Source organism: Papio anubis, chromosome 2 (genome assembly GCF_008728515.1).
Source record: "Papio anubis isolate 15944 chromosome 2, Panubis1.0, whole genome shotgun sequence".
NCBI classification, from domain to species: domain Eukaryota; kingdom Metazoa; phylum Chordata; class Mammalia; order Primates; family Cercopithecidae; genus Papio; species Papio anubis.
Genome location: NC_044977.1, coordinates 169752413 through 169759998, shown reverse-complemented (window position 1 = coordinate 169759998; position 7586 = coordinate 169752413). Strand labels below are relative to the sequence as shown.

General features: G+C 41.8%; 1 non-coding gene across 1 annotated transcript; it reads left to right on the top strand.

Annotated features, from left to right (window-relative positions):
- The first annotated feature begins 1631 nt into the window (after positions 1-1631).
- Positions 1632-1735, top strand: LOC116273943. The gene has a single exon (XR_004182442.1). It is a non-coding gene; the product is annotated as a U6 spliceosomal RNA (small nuclear RNA).
- The last annotated feature ends 5851 nt before the right edge of the window (positions 1736-7586 follow it).

Here is a 7586-nt window from a genome sequence, read left to right as displayed (position 1 = left end):
CGGCCAGCAGCTGCTTAGAGTCACACCAGTGACCCAGTTGGGACCACAGAATAATGAGAACTAATCATCATTGCTTAGGCCACTAAGTTTTGGGGGTGATTTGTTATGTAGCAATAGATCACTGAGACACCTCTTCCCAGTTAAACTCTCCCCTGAGCTTCCTATGCGTTATACCAAGGCTTCAATCACTGTGGTCAGCTCAGCGTTAGGGAATGAAATGCTTGCCTTCATGGAAAAGAGACACGAATGGCACTGCAGAACAAAGCTGCGTGGGAGATCTCTCAGAGTTCACGTCTTCTCTTGTCCTACTGGCTTCATTCTTAACTTACATGTTATTATGTGAAATTTCTATAGAAGAGGGTTATTCTTCATACAGGAGGTGCAAGCTACATAGACAAAGACTGGAGACAACCTTTATTTATTTATTTGTTTGTTTGTTTGTTTATTTATTTATTTATTTATTTATTGAGAGGGAGTCTCGCTCTGCCGCTCAGGTTGGAGTGCAATGGCACTTTCTCGGCTCACTGCAACCTCCGCCTCTTGAGTTCAAGTGATTCTCCTGCCTCAGCCTCCTGAGTAGCTGGGATTACAGGCGCATGCCACCACGCCAGGCTAATTTTTGTATTTTTAGTAGAATACTAACTCCTGTTGGCCAGGATAGTCTTGACCTACTGACCTCATGATCCATCTGGCTTGGCCTCCCGAAGTGCTGGGATTACAGGCATGAGCCACCCCTCCCCGCCAAGACAACCTTCATTATATGGGACATTTTTGTTGTAACTATACTCCCAGTGTGCTATGTCGTCGTATATTTATGAGGATATGAAAACCATTGTTACATAGAGATGCTTTGGAGAAACGGTGTCACTAGAAACAGGTACCATACTCCATTCTTGTGCTTTAAAGTTTCACATTCGTTATGCAGTCAGCTGGGCTTTGCTGCATCACATTGTAGTTGGAAGGTTTTTTTGTTTTGTTTTGTTTTTTCAAGTGAAAACCAAGGCACAGAGAAATTGAATGACTTATGCAGCGGCAAAGCATTGGTAGACACCAAGAGAGGCTGTTATATTCCTGACGTCAATGTTGAGACCGGTCTGTGGCAGAGTAGACACCACGTGCAACAGGAAGGCGTGGGAAGGGCCAGGAGGCGGCATGGAAAAGCCCTGAGGATGAGGCCTTATTTTGCTCATCTTGTAGCTCCTGGAACACCTTGGTAATCAATGTGTGTTAGAGCCCATTGACTTTCACTGTGTCTAGAGCGCAGATGTGCCAGGAGAAACCTGGGTTCAAGCCCTGGGTCTCCTGCTCCCTGGCTGTCTGATACTGGCCAAACAGTAAACATGCAGATGGTCTGGTTTCCTCACCTCCAAAATGAAGGTGTGAATACTCTACCACTCCTAATGTTTAATAGCATCCTGCAAAACATTTAGAAGTAATAGTGTTCTAGAATACCACAGGATGCTAGGGGTGTAGCTTCTGGGGAAACTGAGGCACAAGAAGATTAAATGATTTTTCCCCAAGGTTTAGAGTCAATAACTGACAGAGGTAAAACTAAAACCCAACTTCCACTATGAGTACTAATACTGTTACTACTTTCTACTTCAAAGGATTGTGGTAAGACAAAATTTAGAGTGCTTGCTTCAGCAGCACATATACTAAAACTGGAATAAATGAAAGATTAGTATGACCCCTGTGCAAGGATAACATGCAAATTCATGAAGCGGTTTAAATTTAAAACAATTTTTTAAATTAAAATATTGGCTGGGCTCGGTGGCTCACGCCTGTAATCTCAGCACTTTGGGAGGCCGAGGCAGGCAGATCACTTGAGGTCAGGAGTTCAAGATCAGCCTGGCCAACATGGTGAAACCCTGTCTCTACTAAAAATACAAAAAGTAGCTGGGCATAGTGGCTCATGCCTGTAATCCCAGCACTTTGGGAGGCTGAGGCCGGTAGATCACCAGAGGTCAGGAGTTCGAGACCAGCCTGACCAACATGGTGAAACCCCGTTTCTACTAAAAAATACAAAATTAGCCGGGCGTGATGGCACATGCCTGTAATCCCAGCTACTTGGGAGGCTGAGGCAGGAGAATCGCTTGAACCTGGGAGGTGGAGGTTGCAGTGAGCCAGGATCGCGTCATTGCACTCCAGCCTGGGAAACGAGAGTGAAATTTCATCTCAAAAAAGAAAAAAGAAATATTTCTTAATATGACTGGCTTTGTTTTTAAAGAAACAGAACTGACATGATAACTTTTTAAGTAGAGAATTATCTTTCTATTTTAAAATGTTACATCTGAGTTCTTTAGATTTCAAATTGTATTTGAACTGAACTTTCAAATTGTTGCTGATATGAAGGAATGTCTTGATTCAGCTCTTTGTCTAGGGCCCTCTGTCTCAGGAAAGAAAATGCATTCTTTGGAGAATATAAAGCCTGCTATGACCCTGCTGAGTTATAAATAGTTTGTGCTACCCAGGAACAGTACTCGATTTGAAAATACCATTTTAAAGACATCATTTGTGTTTGACTACCACTTCCTAGTTCCTACGGTAATTGGAAAACTAGAATAGCAAGTCCTGTCCTCTTGGGACTTATTTCCTCATTTGTCTGATGTCTCCTTCCAACTTGAAAATACTATGTGTCACTTATTTGTGATATGAAATGAAAGTGAGCTACCAGCATTCTGTTTTGATAACTTTTGAGGGTGGAGTGGAGAAAATATGACATCATTTAAAATTTTAAGAGGCAACCAGAGTTTGCATTAAGCAACTGCTATTTGTAGGCAACATACACAAGTCATTACTTCCCATCCTTTGGCCCTTAATGACTTTCTTAGCTTTCATTCCTCCCAAATGGAGCAGTCAAAAGACCATCAATCCACTCAAATATGGAGGTTAAAAAAACCATCCATGTAGGACAGGACATTCAGAATGGTGAAGCAAGCTCCGCAGACCCTCTCTCCAGCAAAACACCTCAAGTGGTGAAAATAATAAAAAGGCAATAATTTAAAGCCCCTGGATATTGTTCAAAGGGTGTACAGGAAACAAAGAAAAAGTCCCTCAAAAAAATATATGAAACCTTCTTAGGAAGGGTCTGTGGCAGTTGAGCCACTTCCTGCTTCCTTACCCTCTGCATCCCCTGCTCAGTGTTAATGGAAGTGCTACCTGTTCTGCACCCTCCACTCTGGGCAGGTGTGGCCAAGATGATAGGGACTCTCTTTTCATCCCCCCTTTCCCCCTGCCAGTCTGAGGCTATGGTTTCACTCCTCCTGCGCCCAGCCCTGTGTTGCGGAAGCTCTATTCTAGGCAGTACCAACCTCCCTTTCCCCATCTTGCCTCCCTTGCTTGTAGGGTAGAAGCTCTACTCCAGGTGAAGCAGGCTAAGAATACTGGGACCACTGTCACCCCCACCCCAGCTCACTCACGAGTAGCAGGGAGGTTCCATGCTGCCATGGACAAGCCAAGAAGAACAGGCTTATCCACAACTGCCACAGCCGCCACCCCTAGTACCCACTTGCAGATCTGGGCATTCATCACTCTGGGAAAAGTGGGTCCCTGACCCCAGCTCCTTGCAGTTTTGCACAGGTTCTGCCCCAGGGGAGAGGCAAGCCAAGATGGCAAAGAGGCCAGGCATGATGGCTGGCGCCTGTAAGCCCAGCACTTTGGGAGGCTGAGGCAGGACGATCACTTGAAGCAAGGAGTTGGAGACCAGCCTGGGCAACAAAGCAAGACCTCATCTCTAAAAATACAAATTTAAAAATTAGCTGAGCTTAGTGGTGCACATCTGTAGTCCCAGGTACTAGGGAGGCTAAGGTGGGAGGATCACTTGAGCCTTGAGGTTGAGGCTGTAGTGAGCTATGCACTCAGCCTGGGTGACAGAATGAGACCCTGTCTCAAAAAATAAACAAATAAAAATAAATAATAATATTGCAGTCTTCCCTGGCAGTCTGGAAGACTGTGTACATGTCCAAGGCTGTACCTTTCCAGGGTGTGATCAGAGGAGTGACCACAGAGCTCTAAGATCCTAGAACACGACAGAAAAAGGTAACCCCTTCCCCCACAACTGTGCTAGCAACCTTCAAGCCACACACATTTCCAACAATAAACATCTAACTGCTAAGCAGGCTTAAGTACAACATCTGAATAATAAGAAAGTGACCTGCCAGAAGTGATTCCTAGCCTAAGTGGCCAGGCTAAAAGAGAGTAACAAGGTCAGAGAACTCTGAGGCTGAATGTCAGAGGCTGCACACTGCAAGGGACACAGACTTTGCAGGATTACTGTAGTCAAGTCACTAAGCAAATAAATAAACCCCAGCAAACAATAACCACCACCACCCCTAGCAGTGGCGTCAGTATCCACAGTTGCTACAAAATAGTACCTAAAATTTTCAGTTTTCAACAAAAAAATTGCAAGGCATGCAAAAACAAAACAAAACAAAACAAAAAAATAAGAAAGTGTGACCCATACACGAGAAAAAATAAAGCCAGCAATCGAAACTGCCTTTGAACGGTCCAGAGAGTGGACCCAGGAGACAAGGCTTCAAAACAGCTATTCTGATCGAGACCATCCTGACTAACATGGTGAAGCCCCGTCTCTACTAAAAATTAAAAAAATTAGCCAGGCGTGGTGGCGGGCGCCTGTAGTCCCAACTACTTGGGAGGCTGAGGCAGGAGAATGGCGTGAACCCGGGAGGGGGAGGTTGCAGTAAGCAGAGATTGCGCCACTACACTCCAGCGTGGGTGACAGAGCAAGACTCTGTCAAAATAAAATAATAAAATAAAATAAAATAAAAACAGCTATTCTAAGTATGTTCAAAGAAATAAAGAAAATCCTTCTTAGAAAACTAAAGGAAGGGCCGGGCGCGGTGGCTCAAGCCTGTAATCCCAGCACTTTGGGAGGCCGAGACTGGTGGATCACGAGGTCAGGAGATTGAGACCATCCTGGCTAACACGGTGAAACCCCGTCTCTACTAAAAAATACAAAAAACTAGCCGGGTGAGGTGGCGGGCGCCTGTAGTCCCAGCTACTCGGGAGGCTGAGGCAGGAGAATGGCGTGAACCCGGGAGGCGGAGCTTGCAGTGAGCTGAGATCCGGACACTGCACTCTAGCCCGGGCGACAGAGTGAAACTCCGTCTCAAAAAAAAAAAAGAAAGAAAACTAAAGGAAGATATGATAGCAATGTCTTATTAGAAGAAAATAGCTAAAAATATTCACAAGTGCCAGTTATAAAAACAAAAGAAAGAAAAGGTCAGGCACGGTGGCTCACACCTGTAATCCCAGCACTTTGGAAGGCCAAGGCAGGCGGATCACTTGAGGTCAGGAATTCAAGACCAGCCTGGCCAACATGGTGAAACTCTTTCTCTACTAAAAACAAAAATTAGCCAGACGTGGTAGTGGGCACCTGTAATCTAGCTACTTGGTAGTCTGAGGCAGAAGAATCACTTGAACCTCGGAGACAGAGATTGCAGTGAGCCGAGTTCATGCCACTACACTCCAGCCTGGGCCACAGAGTGAGATCCTGTCTCAACAAAACAAAACAAAACAAACAAACAAAAAACAACAACAAAGAAAGTATCAATAAAGAGAAACTATTAAAAAGAACCAAATAGAAATTCTGGACGTAGAAAGTACAAACAGAAATGAAAAATTTACAAAGGGGCTCAACAATAAATTTGAGCTGGCAGAGAAATCCAAAGGAAATCAGAAAGTACTTTGAGCTAAATGAAAATAAAGACACAGCATACCAAAACGTATGGGATACAGCTAAAGTAGTGCTTAGAGAGAATTTTATAGCTATAAACGCCTATATTAACAAACAGGAAAGATCTCCAATCAGTAACCTAAACTTCTACCTTAAGACTCTAGCAAAAGAAGAGCAAACTAAACTGAAGCAAGTAGAAGGAAGAAAAGAATAAAGATTAGAGTAGAAATTAATAAAATAAAATCAAGACTGGGAAAACAATATAGACAATCAGTAAAACCAAAGTTGATTATTGAAAGATGGACAAAAATGACAAAGCTTTAGCTAGATAGACCAAGAGAAAAAGAGAGAAGGCTCAAATTGCTAGAATCAGAAATGAAAGAGGAGACACTACTACTGACTTTACAGAAATACAAGGGATTATAAGGGCATACCACGGGCTGCATACCAAAAACAGCAGATAATTTAGATGAGATGGAAAATTCATAGAAAGACATGTACTACTGAAACTGATTAGAGAAGTAGAAAATCTGAATCAGCCTATATCCAGTAAAGAGATCAAATTAGTAATTTTAAAACTTCTTATAAAAGAAAACTCAAATCCAAGTGGCTTCACTGATACACTTCCCAACTCATTCTTTGAGGCTAGTATTTACCCGGATACCAAAATCAAATACATTACAAGAAAAGAAAAAAGGACCAACATCCCTTATGAATACAAAAATTCACAAAAATACAAACATAAAATACTGGCAAACAGAATACGGCAACATATAAGGAGGTTTATACACCATGAGCAAGTGGGATTTATACCAGGAATACAAGGTGAGTTTACAGTCAGAAATCAATTAATGTAATACACACTATTAATAGAATAAAGCATCCATAGTATAAAGGAAGAATTAAAACAACCTCTTTTTACAGATGACATGATCTTGTATACAAAAAATCCCAAGGAATCCACTAAAAAACTATTAGAACTAGTAAACAAGTTCATCAAGGTAACAGGATATAAGATGAATATTCAAAGTCAATTTTATTTCTACTCACTAAAAATAAATATTGCAAAAAGGAAATTAAAATAATTCAATTGATAATAGCATCAAAAAGAATAAAATAGTCTGGCACAAATTTAACAAAAATACACAATTTATACACTGAAAACTATAAAATATTGCTGAAATAAATTTAAAAGTCCTCAATAAATGCATTAGAATGGTATAAATCATTGTTTGGAAGATTCAATATCACTAAAATGGCAACATTCCCCAAATGGATTTATAGATTCAACATAGTCTCCATCATAATCCCAGCTGGTCTGTGGTAGAAATTGATAAACTTATTCTAAAATTCTCATGAAAGTGCAAGGAACCCAAAATAGACAAAACAAACTTGGGAAAGAAGATAAAAGTTGGAGGACTCACGTTTCCTGATTTCAAAACTTGCTACCAAAGTTACAGTGATCAGGGCAGTTGCTGTGGCTCATGTCTGTAACCCCAGCACTTTGGGAGGCCAAGATGGGAGGATTGTTTGAGTCCAGGAGTTTGAGACCATACTGGGCAACATAGGGTGGCCCTCATCTCTACAAAAAAAAAAAAAAAAAAAAATTAAAAATTAGCCAGGTGTGGTGGCACGCACCTGTGGTCCCAGGTACTCAGGAAGCTGAGGTGGGAGGATCACCTGAGCCAGGAAGGCAGAGGCTGCAGTGAGCTGTGACCATGCCAACTGCACTCCAGCCTGGGCAACACAGCAAGACTTTGTCTCAAAAAAACAAAAAAGAAAAGAAAAGAAAAAAAAATAAATTTTAAAAAGTTATAGTAATCAATACAGTGTGGTACTGACATAGATATAGTCACATAAGTCAATGGAATAGAATTGAGAATCCAGCAAT